We start from the raw sequence: 19,088 nt of genomic DNA, 5'->3' as shown, positions 1-19,088 counted from the left end.
GGTAATAAGTAAACTAAACATAGCAAACAGGAAAATGTACTTAGGTAAGTAAATATAATTTTGTGTATGTGTGAACAAATAGCTAGTGTTGCTAGAGAGTAAAACACATTAAACTTAGATGTGATGTAATAATTAGAATGAATATGCATGGATTCATGGAAATCAGACTACTTTTAGGAAAATGCTTTCATTTTAGTAAGACAGAAGCTAATCAAGGCAGAGATGCTATTCTGAGTAAATTAAAATAAATTACTTTAATGTTTTTTGACAAACAGTTTGAAAATTTTCAAGATTTTATCTGTCTTAACAAATTTATTCATTAGAAAAATGTTTTTCTCTATTTGCATAATTTGCATTTTCTTCACTTTCTCTGAAAAGTTTGAAAGGAAATCTGCATGAATTGAGTTTCTTTAAATTGATTTTACTACAAATATACTTTACCAAAAGCTTTACTTGTTCTTTTGAACACCTGTTTTTTATTTTACATTTTTCAAAATCTCTTCAATATCATGATAGACATTATAAAGACATTTAGATTTATTCTTTTGTGAAATATTGGCTTAACTGACATATATGAAGAAAATTCAGCTGTACACAGATATGTAATTAGAAAAAGGGAAGAGTATTTTAATTCCTTATCAAATAACTTTGTATATTTATCTTTGATAAGCTATCAAAACTCAACAAGTGGAAGTTTCTTAAAGATTAGTTGCGATGTACAGTCCTTTTTAAAGGGAAATCCAATACCGCACTCCAACCAGGTATTGCCATAGAGGAATGTAGGCTCCAAGTTGCCCCAGGTTCCATTGTTCCAAGAGAAATCAGCAACCCCAGGGGGAAGTCTTTCAAGGTAGACTAAGGAATTTTAACGTAACAGACTATGAAAAGTTTCCTGATATGGTTTTGAATTTGTACATTGCAACTAAACATTTGTCTTTAGTTGAAGGACCAAATAAATGAAAATAAGATGATAATCGATACCATTGTGAGCACATATGAATATACTTTCCTAAATTACAGTCATTATTTTACAGTGATTTTTTTCACAATGAAAATCTGAAAATGTTATTTAATGATCCATTGTATTCATAAGCATATCCATAAAATGAAAAAAATAAAGGCATTGTACAGTTCCAGTTGACGATTTTAAGTGAGCTTATTGTCCCAATAGATACTTTAAGATTTTGGTATTTTGACAATGTATTCAAGTTGTAGATATTCAATCTCTGACTTATAATTTAGTTCATAGATTTTTAAGATTTATAAGATTTTAAAATGCTTAGTTTTCACAATTCTGTTAATTCTATTAAAATGTCATTTTCCCTAATTGTTAGTACCACACTCACATAATGTCATGACTTTCAAAACTTTTGATATTAGATTAATTTCAGTTTTCCACATTTTCTTCTATATTTTCAACAGTTAAGTTTAATACTAAAAATGTTAGATTTTACCTATTGATGGATGTTTGCAATTAAAATATTTAACATGATTATGCTTTGAAAGAAACACTTCTAATTTTTACTAATATTATCCTGTGGAAATTATTATGGTAGGGGATGTGTGTGTCGTGCCAGCACAGCCAAGGGTTTGGCGAGCCTGAGTGAGGGCAGCGAAGGATGTAGAAAAGACAAGCAAAGAGAATTAGCTGGGACTAGGTGGATCTCCTGTGCCTGGCTAAGGCCACAGAGAAAGATCCAGCCGGCAAGCTGAGCCTTTATTTTATAGCCAGAGGTAAATAAGGTAGTGGTCACCATAGTTACAATGTTCTTGTGAGTTTCACTTGTTTTGGCAGCACTTGCTGCATCTCCCATAGCCCATTAGCTACTCAGATAAGATCTAGGGAGTGTCATAAGGTCAAGCTTAATTATGCTAAGAGGGCTGTGCCCTCCAAGCTGGGACTTGTTTGTGGCTTTGCCAACAGTCCAAGGCTTAACCCTATAGCTGCTCCCTACAGATGTCGACACTATTTTTAATGAAAACAAAAGGTAATAGGCCTTGGGACTCAGGTTGTGGTTCTATATAACACAAGCATGTGTGTGTGTGTCTGGGTTGGGGTGCATGAACAAACAGCTCCAATTTTACAGGTAACTTTAAAAAGTTATTTTGTCTTTGCTAACTCAGAAATGGATGGAGGTTTCAATTTATCTTATTTGATAAAATGGGAGAAACTTTTTGTGTCACATGATGATAGTATGTTTACTCATGAAAGCTTTGCATGCTCACTTTGAGGAATCTACAACAACAGGTACTCTACCACTGTATCATTCAGCTTATCATTTAGTCACTTATAATTATTCACCTTTTATGTTAAGTAGAGCTTTGGTTCAATTGGTCAATGTAGAAAACATTTTTAAAAATCAAGAAATTTCAGTAAAGAACTTATGTGAAAAGGAGATGAGGAACAACTTACTGGTACAGATTTTCTTTATAGATGTTAGAGAATGCAGTCTCTCCAGTCAGATGTTTGTGGATGAATAGCTGTTTTGTTAAATCTAGTTTCTTAGAGATTTTATCATTCACCTTCTGTGATCATATTTATAGTTCATTTCTTCATCCTTTTCATCTCATTTCTTTAAGAAAGAGAGGGATAAGTGACATATGCTATTTGTCCTAGAAGATTCTTGTGCAAAATTTAATAGAAATTGCTTTGGAGTAAGAAAAACAAGTTCTCAAAATTTATTTTATGAAGCAGTAAAAGTAACATCCCCAAATTGTTGACCCAAGAATTGGAACCCATATGTATTTCCAGAGAGCTCTGTACCTTATGGATTTTGGTGACCAGGTTTTTGTCTTGTGGTTTCTGGGAGTATGAGGAATAACTCAATAATAATAAAGAGAATGGGATGATTTATAGTGGGAAATCATGAGTGAAAAGAAACACACAGCATACTACTTACCAAAAGAACAACTTTCTCTGAGATGATTAAATTTATATTAACAGATAGGGCTTTATAAAAATCATAAACTCTCGCATATCCTTTAGCACATTGTTTTCTGAGCAAACAAGAGAGAGTAGAGATTTGTCTTATATATTTTACTCCTGTTTTTGGTGCAGAAAGTAAGGAAAGAGATGGAGGGAGTGAAGAAGGAAGAGAGAGAGTGGTGGAGAAGGTGAGAAGATAAACAGAGTGAATAGGAAAATCTCTGTAGAAATAAGTACATTACAAAATAAAAACAGAAAACATGAGTCTTTGCTATGTGAAAAAAATTAGTTTCTTTAGTTCTAGCATATTCTACTTAAGAGTAAACTTGCATGAAGATAAAGAAGTCTTTCAAATGTTTATATCTGGTTTGGTTATATTTTGTAGTATATGTAATTTTTCTTTATTTTATCAAAAAGACTTTTCAATAAAATGCTAAAATTAATAATATTACAGAACTCGGGAGTTATTGCGTCTTTTCTGAATATTCTTAGTTAGTATTATTCTAGTCATTGAAAATCCAATTGAACATTTTAAAATACACACTGTGTTGCATTAGTGGGCACAAATTCATGTTAATTTTAGCTAATGTATACTTTCATTCACTTTGGATTTTTTTTTTTAATGCTGAAAATCATTATTTTGGTCATAGTTTAGTTAGAACTTCTTGCAATTCAAAATATGTACTAATATTATATATACATAGTCACAACTAGGTTGTAAAGATGGTTTATATTACTGTCGATGACAATGGAGACATCAGCCCCTAGTACAAATGATTTGGCTCTTACACTTGTAAATGTGTATGTATTTTCAATAAATAACATCCATCGTTTGATTGCTCTTTTATTTATATTGCAATTTTCCAATTAGTGAAAAGAATTCAAGCTTATTAAAAAGAACCTATACATTGGAATAAACACTGAGGCAGGGGTGCTAGTTTTGAGGTGAAAGGCCCAGGAGAAGCATACTGATTCTTCAGGAACCTAGGCCATGATAATAGACACAGATTTTAGTCCATTCCTTTTGAACTCCGGCTACTACCCTTATGTTCCAGCCTGGTCAGCGATCTTCTTTTCCTGACTGCCTGTCCTGTGTATCTCAAGCTTCAGCATCTGATTCTAAAACAACAGCCTTACAAAGACTGCTTAACTAACTCCCATAATTGGGTAAACCAATTCTCTGAAACAAATTCCTACTAATACCTCCTTCTGGTCCCTGGGTGAATACTGACTGATACAATCAGGATATGTACAAGGTGATTTTAAATAATGCTCTTTCTATAAATTGCTATAGAGCAGTGATTTTCAACCAGTGTTCCACAAGAATCTTTAAAACATGCAATAGTTGGCTATTTCGTCAGGGCACTGACCTCATTTTCCTGAGATTGTCAAATAAAAAATGACACCAGCCAACACAACAATAGCTGTTCAGTGTGAATGAATCAAAATTATACTTATACCTGTATTATACCAGTGTGAATGAATCAAAATTATACCTTTTTTGGTGTGCCAAGAATTTTAGTAGTTAATTTATGTGTGCCATGAGATGAAAAATGTTGAAAATCACTGCTTTAGAGAGATGCGAGTATATATTTTACATGTCATTATTTGTTTACACATAATAGCATTAGTCTACTGAAACAAATAATGCTTTATCTGAGATCATTAAATATATTGAAAAGCTACAAAATAAGCAGTTAAGGATTTGGAAATATCTGAAATAAAAATTTAAGTTGGAAATTGTATTGCAATTTTATTATTCATACTAGAGGCCCGATGCACGAAGATTCGTGCAAGAATGAGTCTTCCTTCCCCTGGCTGCCGGCACCGCCTTCGCTCTGTTTGGAGTCGCCTTTTCGCTCTGCCCAGAGGCCCAGAGCTGCTGGGGTGGTGCAGAACGCCTGCAAATTAACCCGCCATCTTTGTTGGGTTATTTTGCATACTCACTCCTGATTGGCTGGTGGGCTTCATGAAGGTACGGTCAATTAGCATGTTGCTCTTTTATTAGTGTAGATATGTAATAACTTCATTTAAAGATATGAGCTAAATTGAATGAAAATAATTTAGTACTTGAAGAGTATAACATATTGATATTTAAATATACACACCATTACAATATCAAAAAGATGCCAACTCTTTATTTAGGAAAAGCATTGACAGTCAAACTCAAAACTATTAATTTGGAAAGCTTTAGGCAGGACTTCAAAGGTAGACATATTTGTTTTATAGGAATGTTAAAATTCTAAAAGACATTGACTGTCCCTAGCTTTTTTTTTTACCTTGCCCTGAGACATCATTTAAAAATTTGAATCAGGCCCTGGTAACTCAGTTGGTTAGAGCATTACCCTGATACACCAAGGTTGTGGGTTCAATCCCCAGTTAGGGTACATTCAAGAATCAATCAATGAATGCATAAATATGTGGAACAACAAATTGATGTTTCTTCTCTCTCTCTCTCTCTCTCTCCCCGCCCCCTCTCCCAAATCCTATCTAATAATACAGTAACATGTAAATTACCATCACTCCGCTATGCCCACGATTGGGCGGTGGGAGGCTGGGGGACGGGACTCGGGGTGGCCTATCCAGCCATTGAGAGGCATGGATCTGCTGCCACTGAGGGGGGCTACCCTGCTGTTGAGAGACGCAGGGGCGGGACTCCCGCCCCCTGCGCCTCTCAACGGCCAGATCCGCGGCCCCTGAGGGGGCCTGCCACGGACACCCAGCTGCGCCTCTCAACGGCAGGGTAGCCAGGTGTCTGCGGCAGCCCCCCTCAGTGGCTGACAGGCACCCAGCTCCACTGCGAAAAGCAAAAGCATGTAGGGGACCCTACATGTGCATGATTCAATCATGCACTGGGCCTCTAGTCAATAAATAAAAAATATTGAATCATAAATTGATGATCACAAATGCATAGTTTGAACATGGAAAAAAATTAAACTGGAATTTTGGAAGAATACTGCATATTTAATGCATCAATAATTCTCTATCTAAGATCAAAACTATAACACTTTTACCTTCAGACAGTGAGAGACTTTCATTACTTTATAATCTTTACATGAAGTTTTGACTAAATTTTAAAATACAAATAACAAATCATACTCAAATACTAACTTTACTTCCAGTTGCACATCTGTAAGCAAGTTGCTTCTTCCGTGAGCTCAGCTTCACTGTGTGATCAGAAGGTTAACATTTAAAAAAATTTTTTTTAAATATTTTTATTGATTTCAGAGAGGAAGGGAGAGGGAGAGATAGAAACATTAATGAGATAGAGAAGCATCAATTGGCTGACTCTTGCATGCCCCCTTCTGGGGATCAAGCCTACAACCTGGGCATGTACCTTGACCTAGAATCCAACTGTGACCTTCTGGTTTATAGGTCAATGCTTAACCACTGAGCCACACTGACCAGCTGATGATTCATATTTTTATTGTATTTTTCAGTACTATGTAATTGAACAAAGGAACAGACAATGTTTTGTTTCAAGCTTCCTGGAAAAATTGACACATGATTTATCCATACTTAACCTAACTATCAGAACATAGGCCACGGAACATGTGTCTTAAGACTATGTACTACTCTCTTATAAAGCAACTAGAGGCCTAATGCACGAAATTCATGCAAGGGGCTCGGCCCTCGCAGCCCTGGCTTTGTCCAGAAGATCGTCTGGAAGGACGTCTGGAAGCTCATTTGGCTGTCTGGTCTAATTAGCATATTATGCTTTTATTATTATAGATAATACCTTTGCTTGCAGGGCCCTACATTTGTCATCCTTGGCTCTCTACTAACCAGCAAAGTTGCTTGATGATATGGATTTAAAAGTAGTTGTAATAATATGAATAATATGAATGAACAAATAAATGAGATTAGGTGTTTCTCTGATTAGCTGGAAATTACCACTTCCTTTGAAATCTGTTGACTCCTCTATGGTATTTGTGTGTGTGTGTGTGTGTGTGTGTGTGTGTGTGTGTGTGTGTGTGTGTGTGTGCCTGTGAACAACTTTAACTCTTTTTAACTCTTTCAGGAACTCCCATTCACTTAATATGAAACTTAATGTTAAACATCATGTAAAATGTATGTGCATTTATGTTTGGCAGTTCAAGAACTCTTTCTGAGACCAATATCCTATATCCTCTTGGGAATACTTTTCTGGTTGTGTATTTCATTACTCTGCTGTTATCCTTGGATTCTGCCACTCTCTCAGCCTAGCTTTTGTTGTTATCATTGTTTCTGATTACTACATTGGGAGTATTCAATAAACCTGACTGACCAAGCTTATCCTCAGTGTTCTCATATTCTGGTAGACTGCACTGGAAAAATATGGCATAATTATACTCAGCTAGTAGTAAATTGGATGGTATGAATACAAAAAGACTAGAAACTATATAAGTAACTCAGTAGCACAACAACAAATTTTTAGACAGACAACTAATTACTACATTGATAAAAAAGGCACAAACTTTATATATATTTAAATAACTAATATATTAGACTTGGTAAATTTTATTGTTAGTAGATAAACTTTAAAGCAAGCTGAGAAAATATTTAAGTTGCATAGAAAACCTGGGGATTGTTCAATTCCAGTTCTGCCAGGTGATGCCAATGCTAATCCTTTGGCCATTCTTATAGTATCAAGATCCTAATACATCAATTTTCTTTCAGTGTAGTAAAAAAAAACAACACAAAAATATTTTGTTTTAATCTATCTTTAATTTACTTTTAAATTTATATATGTCTAGAATATATATCCATGCATATCTATATCTAAAACACATATTAGAAATGTCTAATATATATGTTATCTAATGTAAAATATCTCTATATATCTAATATGGTATTAAGAATATATTATGCATATATTATAATATGTCTCCTATAAAATAATTACACTCATTTTAATGTTAATAAAAATAATATATGCAGCCCAATATTAGATTCAATTTTATTTTATTATTTTTTAATATATTTTATTGATTTTTTACAGAGAGGAAGAGAGAGGGATAGAGAGTTAGAAACATTGATGAGAGAGAAACATGGATCAGCTGCCTCTTGCACACCCCCTACTGGGGATGTGCCCACAACCAAGGTACATGCCCTTGATCCGAATCGAACCTGGGACCCTTGAGTCCGCAGGCCGACGTTCTATCCACTGAGCCAAACCAGTTTCGGATAGATTCAATTTTAGGTTGATGTGTATTTAACTTTCATCTATAGCATATTTAGTTTTTTAGAAGGCTGTTTTTGTATTTTTCAGGATAGATTTTCCAATAGTGTATGTGAGAGTATAAAATTACAAATAATGTATTCTTACATCAGTCTCTCTGTAAAAGGTATTATATAAAACCACAGGAGAAATACATTAGAAATGTATTTATAATAATAAGCTGAGTGTAGCACTGATGGAACTATATGAAAATGTTAATAGCTTAGAGTTCCATAGAATACCTTCTCTTCAGTATTTATTCCTTCTCATGGTGATTTTTCTTTCTTTTGTGGTGTCCCCCAGTAACTCAGATAATAGTAATTCCTGGCTCAGCAAGAAACGAGAGCTCCACCTAGGGGTAGAGTCCCAGGTTGAGATTTAGAAAGTGAGTGTCACAGCCTGTACAACATATTTCATGTAATTTACAGATAAAAGTTGGTCAGGGAATATAAAATTGTATATGAAAAAGTCATGTTTTACCATTTTACTTTATTTTCCTATACTTTGAAAACAAAGTAGACAATCACTACTGCAATGCATTGGTAAAAACAACAACAAAACTTCTCTATGTAAACTTTTCAAGAAGCAAGTACTTTTCAAAATAATCAAAGCAGTACACCAGAAATGGGTAGTTAGGTTGCAATTTTACATTATGAACAATGATAAATCTGTAAAATTCTAGGGTCATCCAACTTACTAATCTCTTACAAATTCTACTGCCAATTAAGCATTATCATGGAATTTAAATTTTGAAACCAAGCACTATTTACTCAACCTAATGAGAGATGATTTACAATTCATGCCTTTACTAGATTACCTTGAGGAAATAAGTTGTTTAGGCTCTCCTTACATTTGTAGACTTGATCTAGAATAGTATACATTTCTTGGTAGAATTAAATAACCATCTCTTGATTATCTTCGATTAATAACTATGTTAAGTTTTTGATAATAGTACTACTTTTTTTTACACATACATTTTATCTGAGCAAAACATATGCAGTGTCTGATTCTGATAGCTGAATGTCAGAAACAACAACAAAATAGCTGGCCTACAAACCCCAACAGTAGGCTTATCATTTCCTGCTTTTAGCTGCACAGAAAATTCCAATGAATCATTCACACACTGGCATGTGATATATTTATCTTAGACATCACATTGCTTATTAGTTTATTACAGACTCAGATATCTGGAGTCAGGAAAGCTGTTCAACCTTTCTCTGTCCATATTTTATAAACTCATTTAACAGAGGAACCCACAATTGTTACACCTCTTAAAGTTCTTAACAAAGAACGCATCTTGTACACAATTTTAAAACTTTGGAGTAAAATGGAAGCACATAAAAGCTACTATATATGAAGAGATGACACATGCAAAAGAGTAGGGAATAAAGTAAGACTGAGAGTACTGCTTCAAGCAATGTCACATAGCTTTACACCCCAGGGAATAAGAGCAAAGTACAGAATAGAGTATAAAGGAATTATCAAGAATACAGGGAGGAGGAGTTTATCATTAAGTGTTTTTTATTTCATCATTAATTCTCATGTTAGAAATGCAAACATTTCCAGGCTGAACCTTATTTAAGCTGGAATCACAAAGCTCAGTGTAAGCTATTGAGTCTTTAACAGAAAAAACAACAACAACACAGTACAAATAAAAAGACCTTCTAATTTCTTTAGACAGGTTCAGGGATAAGCTAATATTTAAAATCACTTAATAATATTAACTTTAGCTATGAAGTGTGATTGGTAATGTAGTTACAAAGTATATTTGTAATACTATATTTATATGGTATGACTGAAATTTGTAGTTTTCTATACTTTTCAGGAATCAAAATTTGACCAGATGTTGCCATTGAGAAATAATATTTTTCAAGCTGTAATTCATTATGGATACCAAAATAGGTAGAGTTTTAGAATGGTACAGTCACTAACGTTCTAGATCTTCACAGGCACAATTTTTAGCACATAACAGCACATTTTTCCAAATGTACAACTGTATATATTTTTGAAAATATAGATGCATATTTGACTTAGCTGAAATAGAATCATTTCTTTTTATAAAAGTATTTTGTAGCTTAGAGTTTTTTTCAAGAAAAATAATTATCTACTATCTTATGCCAGTCAAGCATATTCTTCTAGGAGACTATGGAACAGCTGGAAAATTCTGTGAAAAATCAAACCATTTGAAAATATTTTAATGAGAATGACTATTTATGTGTTCCTCTGAAGACTGTTAAAAAGAAAATCACTCCTTTCTACTTCCCAATTCTCTGCCATTTTAGTAACCAGTCCTCTACCCCTCTCCCACCACCCCCTCCACCCTGGGTACTCCATCCCTCCTTCCCATGCTTGAATTTGTTTTAGACTTGATATGATAAGAAGCTGCCAAGAGGAAAGCCATCTTCACCAACCATCTTCATATTGTTCAAGAGTATTTATAGAATTCTCCAACATATGTTCAAAAATATATTCTAAAGCCTAGGAAACTCAAGGGACTCTCACAACTTTCCACCATTCCATTCTTGCTACAAACACACATATTTATATACAACGTGAGTATGCAATTTTCTTTGTTGAACTTAGCTACTATTTCTGTTCAGATTTATATAGTCCCCAGGAAAGAGATGATATGGGAGGAAGGGAGTGTGTAAGATTAGTGACCTTAAAATGCCTAAGTTTCAATCCCTGTCTTCTCTCAGTACTTTATTTATATCCTGAACACTCAACCGACTGAATGCCCAAAATAGCTGTTTTCCTGAGACAAATATCAAGGGAGCTCTGTGAATCACAATAGTTAATGACAAAACAGTATGCGGTTCCACCTGCTAATTTGTCCTTTCTTTTTTCCTTTTTCCTTTCAGTTTCAACCACCAATTTAAATTTTGGTTAGCTTGTTTTTCAGGTCCTTTCCTTTTCCTATAGATACTGATTCTGAAGAGTTTAATGGTATTTCTCTTCAGTTATATTATTTTCTCCAAGTGTTCTTTATTCATTTACTTATGTAAAAATGACAATAACATAATTTAACTGTATTAATAAATGAATGTTTTTAATATATCATAGTATCTAAAGCCATCTTTGGGTTCTGGGATGAGCTCTGCTTTACATGAGCAGTTAAAGATATCTGTGTTAATAGTGACAAATTATATTAAATATATAAGTTTTGGTCCCTACATTCACTAAAAATTGTTAGATTCTGGAACATAAAACATTTTCTGATTGATTGAAATATTCTTCTTTTATAGTCTTGGGAAATATAATTCTTTATATATGTTCAAGCACAAAAGAGCCACACTTTTTTTTGCAAGGAAAATTAATAGAACAATGAAAAGAAAGAGAATTGTGTTTTAGTTCTTGCCAGCAATGAAATTTTATTAAAGATATCATCTAGTCTCCATGAACATAAATTTTTTTCAACTATAAAAAAAACTAATAATAATACTTTCCCTATTGACATTCATAAAGTCCAGGTATGTTAATGGATATATATGCTCCAAGTAAACTTTGAAATGACATACCACTTTCCTTTACGAAAGTATAAAAATGCATGGGCTTATCATTAGGATGTACACGGAAGTTAATAAACAGAAGAAGATCATTTTGAAATAACAGAGCAGAAAAAGAATGGGGTACAATTGCAACTTAACTCTTACATAGGAAAGTTTAGTTTGGAACCTGGTACAGAGACTGAGCACCAGGTCATGGCCAAGCTGTAAGTTAGGCCTAGATAACAATGTCATATGTAGTCGAATACTATGGAACTCACATCTTTACTTTTCTCATGGTTTCTGGGTTGTCCTGGCTGTGGACTCTTTACTTCATAATGTTTTTCTGCCTTGTAAAACTCGCTTCAGCAAATTTCCAGGTCTGTTTCATTAATTATGTGAAGAAAGTAACAATGTTGACCAATTAGTCAGAACTGATAGAATAAGAACACAGCATTAATTGCCACCACATCCAATCTATTCTTAAATTTTTACATTTGTGCTCTGCAAAAGGATGAGGTAGAGGCGGCTTGCTTTGATCCCAGGATTACTCTTAAATATTAGAAAGACAGTAAAACATCATCAGGGTTTTTGTTCAGGAAAGGTAAGTCATAAATCAGTGTTTGGAGAACTTTTTTGTTTGTTGCAGGTTTTTCAACGTCTCTTTGGCTTAGAAGCAGAATATGCCAGAGGTTTCTATGCCTCCTGACCCCGCATGGTCAGTTAGCACACAGTGCTGATAATCAACACGATAACATTGCTGATCACATTGGCATGTATAGTTTCCTCCTTTTTCAAATTACTAATTGGTTATGACAACCACTTTTAAAATCTTTTTTCTATATTATATACTTTTCATACTTTCTTTAAAATATGACTACTTCATGCGTTCAAGGTAATAATTTTTTTGGTATATATGTATTTAAATTTATTACACACTTATGAGCACTCCCAATGGTCTTCTTGCTTGGAAAACCTACAGATAAAATTATAGATACAGTCATAATTATAATCTGATTATGGCTAAGAATGAAGTTGCATCTATGTAATTTTCTCCAACATAAAAATTTCAAGTTATTGCAAAATTGATTCTCAATTCTCAAATTTTAAAATGTTAATGTAGATATGTCTTAAGCATCATCAAAGTATAACTGTGGCATTAAAATATATTTTTCTGCAGAGTTGGCACTGTACAAAAGGTATTGGAACTTGCTTTGTTGGTAATGACTTGAAATTTCATTGGCCAGCTGGGGAACAAAATTATTTAGTTTGTAAGTCTGACCTATGCTATTTAATTTATAGTAGCTCTACGCTTTGTGTAAATATTGTCATCTGTGTTTTCTGTTTACAACCACTCAAAACCCCATTGGCTTATTCATCTACTCTTGTTCACATAGACAATACAAAAATATAGTAATTTAAAAATTACAATAAGAAAATCCATCTGTAAATCCATGCACTGAGCAAAGATATGATTGGAGATGCCATCAAACATATTTTGCTTATTATTAATCTTCTGGGAATAATGGATTCTAAAAACGAGGTAAATAGAATTTTCTTATACTACTTAAGGGCAGGAATAGAATATTGGGGACTGTTATAAGAAGTATTAATCATGCTCTGTTAACAATGATAGTTCTGTTCTGATGAGAGAAAGCACATTCTGACCTGGCTGAGAGTGGTACAAGTTGCATGGCCCTGGGACATGGAAGTAAACCCTGGAATGCAGTCCATTCTCCTTTTCAGAGAACTGCCTATTATCATGGAAAGATTAACAACCTTGTTAGGGAAACAATGGAGTCACTGAGGAGCTCACCCTTTTTACCCCAGCCCACATTGCCTGTAACCTGTAATCATTATACCTTGCCTACTTTCCCATGCCTGTAATTCTTACTTTCCTATGTAATCTATGTCCTTCAACCAATATAAGCAGCTGGCTTATTGGGGGAGGGAAAGGAGAAGCAGATTTTCCTGGATCACCTGCGGCTCTCCCATATTCCATTACTGGAATAAATGCTCATACACGATTCAACCCTGTCTCTGCTTAATGGGCTCAAGTAGTGACAGGCAGCCTGGACCCATTCATTGTCCTGTTTCAAATGGACTTCTAACATTATGACCTTTTCCTCAACCGTACAAATGTAAAGAGAACCATGTTGCCCTATGTTCTCTTATCCTAAACTTTTACAAACATAATGAGTTGCTTTGTCCTGACAGTTGGAAAATGTGTAACATAGCCTAAGGTCTAAGATCCAAGTATAGCAGAGAAACCATGCCATGGATTCCTGTGGAGTGTGCCCTATAGAAAAGCAGACCCAAATTCCCATAGACTTTCCCATTAAACATCATGATTGGTGTTTAAAACTGAGCAGCCAGGCCTCCTTGTGGAAGAAAGGCAGTGTGCAGATCATGATCACGCAGAGGGGGGACCCTTGATGTCCACAGTTTTCTCCCTTGGCTCGTAGGTGAAAGAAGAAAAGCAGATGAGTACAGGTGGAGACCAGGAGAGGCTAGCTATAGTTTTATCTTATATAAAGACTTGTTTATCTTGTATCAGATAAACAAGGAATAATTTAAGTAAGTTCTGGCATATTTTTCTCATGACATAATTGTAATTATATAACCTAATGGTTGGAAGCAACCTTGACATGCATCTAGTTTAAATACATCAAAGCCTTTGCATATTGTGTATTTTTTTAAGGAGCTGTCAGATTTGGTTGGAAGGAAAGCATACTGGAGGTGGAGTAACAATAACTCACTTGTACTATATGAGGCCACAGAAATGTCATCTAACCTTTCTGGGCTCTGCTATGACATTGGTAAAACAATAAAAGAAAGGATATTAATTTATATATTCCAGATTGTTTGGAAGGTTCCAGTGAAAATATTTTGAAATCCCAAAGTGCCATCCAAATATGAAATGCAATTATTATTTTCCTTAACTTGGAGCAGAACTCAGAATTAAAACATCAGGACATCAATAATAAATTTAGTTAACTAAAGAAAGAGGCTTTATTGCTTTTGTAGATTCAGAAAAGATCTAGAGAAAGGACACTATCTTAAAGAAATGATGCTTAAGCAGATATTCACAAAGAGAAAACAGGTTACATAATAATGAGACATTCTACTCAATTATAAAAACTATGTGGGGGCTAGGGAATAGTTCATTCACATGAAAAAAAAAAGTGAAAATATATTTAAAAAACAATGAAATTTGAGGTTGACGTTAAAAAATGTTCTGACTGTTGGAAATAAAGAACTAATACTGTGTTCAACATTGAACACTGCAATGAGAGCAGTTACAATGTTTTAGAAACATAAAGAGTGTCCTTGGAAAAAATAATGTCATGATGTCTCAGTACACATTTACACACAATGTTCTCATTCTTTGTGGAAAATAAGCCAAAAAATTATATGTTAAAGTAACAAGAGGTTTTGCTGTGGACCTGAACAGACATTTTGAAACTTAACTGGAGCAGACAAGAACACAAACATGGCATGGTTAAGCATGGTAGGATGAAGGCTGGTGATAAAAAATGAGTAGGTTAATTAAGTATGATATTTACTATAATCAAATATTCTATTACTCCAGTAAAGACAGTACAAAGATAGATTGGGATTTTGTTTGAAAAATATTTTATACAAAGCAATATTCATAAGATAATTAAATGAGAAATAGAGTATACCAAGCACTGTGGAATTTACATTCTTTTATTATTTTTCTTAATTGAAATATAATGACATATAACATTGTATAAGTTTAGGATGCAAAATGTGTTGTTCTTGCAAGACAGTAATTAATTCCTATTACATTTTAATGCTGACATTAATTTTCTGCATTTTCTATGTAGAAATTTTAATTTTATAATCACATAAAAGGAAAACATTTGTTCTTAAAATTCAGTCACAACTGTTATATAAATAATCATTTGTTGCCAATATTTGACAGTATTGATAAGAAATCATTTCCTTACAAACATAAATCAATGTAATTTATTTTTGTCAATATTTCAGACATTTTAAGGCATTAATGGTCATCTTATATTTATTTGCCTGTTTGGATTTTCTTGGATATCATCTTGGGTAGCAGAGATGTACAGTTCATGGGAGGTGACAGATCCTTCCATTTTGTTGCACTTTTTGATATAAAAACAATTATTTGTAATAAACTGAGTTTAAATACATTGGTAGTAAGGATAAGAGTTATGATTGAATACTGGTAAAAATGAGTGAACAAAATTAGACAATTCTTATCCTTATTACCAATGTATTTAAAATTAGAGAATGAATAAATCAAATATAGACTACATTTTTCTCTGAGACTTGAAAAAGGATCATCACTTCAGATAGCTAGGGGTATGTCTATAAGAAATGGAGTGGTTTTTATTTTTAGCTTGAAATGTAATGCCATTAAAGAAAAAATCAGTAATTTATGCAAAGCATGGTTATTTGGGATAATTAATAAAAATATTTTGGTGTTAATCAAACATCAAGAAAATGTGAGGTGCCTCCTTATCAAAGCAATGGCTGATTATCTGCTTAATAAAAACCACATTATTACTGTTGTTATTTTTTCTTTTTTCACTTGGAATTAATAGAAAGACTATTCATATTAACAGCTCTGTTTTTACTTTACTTAGAGGACTTATCAGTTCCAAATAGTCTTCACTAAAATAATTCCATACTACCTATTTAGTTAGTATAAAACTAGAAACTTCTGTTTAATTACACTAAAATATAGGGTAAGTTCCAATACATAAGGAATCTTTTCATGGAAAGTATACTTTATACCTGATATATTAGAAAGGATCACAACATCCTACTAACCAAAATAAATATAGTCATAAATTAAAAGAATATTGTCAAAGTTTATAAAATGAACATTAAGAAGTTTTTAAGGGGGGAATGTGCAAATGGCATGTCACTCTAACACAAATATGAAGTTATCCTGGCAAACATTTTGAATGCTTAAAATAGCAACTTATGTTTTGTTTCTAAAATTTATAACTTGGAGAATATATACCTGAGGATTATAAAAAAAGTTATGGTTACAATGGCATGACTAATCTAGTGTGATTGAAGTATCACTTTAATATTTGCAGAGCTGAGCATGAAAATCTGAACATTTTGGTATATATTATGCAAGGGGGAAAATCTAAGGGCAATGCAAATATTTATTAGCAGGAACACATTTCAAAGACAGCCCTGCCACCTCCTGTTCTTAATGTTTCCTATTTGGTTTCAAAGTCAAATCAGTAGAATTAAATCACTAATTTAAACACATAATAGGATTAATAGCTTAACAAAACACAAATGGTTTTATTTCTAGAATACTATTAACCTTAATTTCCCTATGTCATTGGTACAGAAGTGCAGAGTAATTTTTTCATTAACCCATTACAATTTTTTCAAAAAGTTTACATCACAATTCTACATAATATTTTTTAGAGTTTGCAAGCATATCTTATATAATAAAGAGGTAATATGAAAATTGACCATCACTCCAACACACAAGATGGCCACCCCCATGTGGTCAAAGATGGCCGCCCCCATGTGGACACAAGATGGCCACCACAAGATGGCCGGCAGGGAAGGGCAGTTAGGAGGGACCAGGCCTGCAAGGGAGGGCAGTTGGGGGCGATCAGGCCTGCAGGGGAGGGCAGGTGGGGGGGACCAGGCCAGCAAGGGAGGGCAGTTGGGGGCAGCCAGGCTAGCAGAGGAGGGCAGTTAGGGGCAATTGGGCTGGCAAGGGAGGGAAGTTAGAGGAGACTGAGCCAGTAGGGGAGGGCAGTTGGGGGCGACCAAGCCTGCAGGGGAGGACAGTTGAGGGTGACCATGACTGCAGGGGTGGGCAGTTGGGGGCAACCAGGCCGGGAGGGGTGGGCAGTTGGGGGTGATCATGCCTGCAGGGGAGGACAGTTGGGGGTGACCAGGCCTGCAGGGGAGGGCAGTTGGGGGCAATCAGGCTGGCAGGGGAGGGCAGTTAGGGGCGACCAGGCTGGCAAGGGAGGGAAGTTAGAAGTGACCGAGTCAGCAGGGGAGGGCAGTTGGGGGCAACCAGGCCGGAAAGGGTGGGCAGTTAGGGGTGATCAGGCCTGCAGGGGAGGGCAGTTAGGGGCAATTGGGCTGGCAGGGGAGCAGTTAGGCATTGATCAGGTTGGCAGGGGAGTGGTTAGGGGGTGATCAGGCTGGTGGGCAGAAACAGTTGGGGCAATTAGGCAGGTGAGCGGTTGGGAGCCAGCAGTCCTGGATTGTGAGAGGGATGTCTGACTGCCCGTTTAGTCCCAATCCTACCGGGACACCCATCCTCCCCTGTTCATGAATTTTGTAGACTGGGCCTCTAGTATTTATTATATTAATGAATCCTAAAACATTTCAATTGTTGGCTTTTCTTCTTTTAAGGTTTGCTTTTACAATATATGCAAGCTATGACTGGAAATGGAATTCTTCTCTATAAATTGAAGTTTCAGGAAATTGAATTAGCAGAGGGCATTAAGAACCTGGGTGCAACAGCACAAGGCGAATGAAAGATGGAAATTTTAGAACTCAAATACACAAAAGAAAAATTTTATAACACCAAGGGAACATTTTTTAAAAAGTGTCATAATGGCCTTTATTTTAAAAAAAAATATATTTTATTGATTTTTTACAGAGAGGAAGGGAAAGGGATAGAAAGTTTGAAACATCAATAAAAGAGAAACATCGATCAGCTGCCTCCTGCACACCCGCTACCGGGGATGTGCCTGCAACCAAGGTACATGCCCTTGACCAGAATCGAACCTGGGACCCTGACGCTCTATCCATTGAGCCAAACCAGTTAAGGCAACGGCTTTTATTTTTAATTTATTGAACTAAATGTCTTATGTATGAAGGCATTTCAAATCTATTCTTACAGGCACATTACTAAGGAAAAAATACTACAGCATGAAGAGATTCCAGGTTACCCCTACAAAGTGAAACAAGATGCAAACCTACTCCCTCAAGAATATTTATACTCTTGTAAATTTTTGGTGCTGTGTAAATATTTGAAAAAATCATTAAAATTAATGTTGACACATGTATTAGAACCTCTGCTACCATTCTCAAATTATTTCCAATACCATAAAACAGAAATTTAGATGCAGGACAGAAATTAACAGTAAAATCCTTTCACCCTTGGTAAACCCTGCCAAATGTAAAATCTATATTTTTCTTATGTAAACATTTTCATTTTGCATTATTTTTCTTACTTAATGCTGCAATGACACCACTTGGAATATTGTTTTGTCACAGAGGCCAAACATTACATTTTTTACTATCTGGCAAACTTCTATTCTGAATATGTAATAAAAATGGACATATATTGACATCAGCTGCTTTTTTCATAATGTCACCATACCTGTGACATGGATGCTGTAATAAACTTTATAAATATTTTTGTTGACATGGTACTTTCTTTCTCTAGTCATTTAATACGATGTGTTTAAAGGACTCCTAG

Source organism: Eptesicus fuscus, chromosome 4 (assembly GCF_027574615.1).
Source record: "Eptesicus fuscus isolate TK198812 chromosome 4, DD_ASM_mEF_20220401, whole genome shotgun sequence".
Taxonomy (NCBI): domain Eukaryota; kingdom Metazoa; phylum Chordata; class Mammalia; order Chiroptera; family Vespertilionidae; genus Eptesicus; species Eptesicus fuscus.
The sequence above is the reverse complement of the archived record's forward strand: the minus strand, read 5'-3'. Positions refer to the sequence as shown.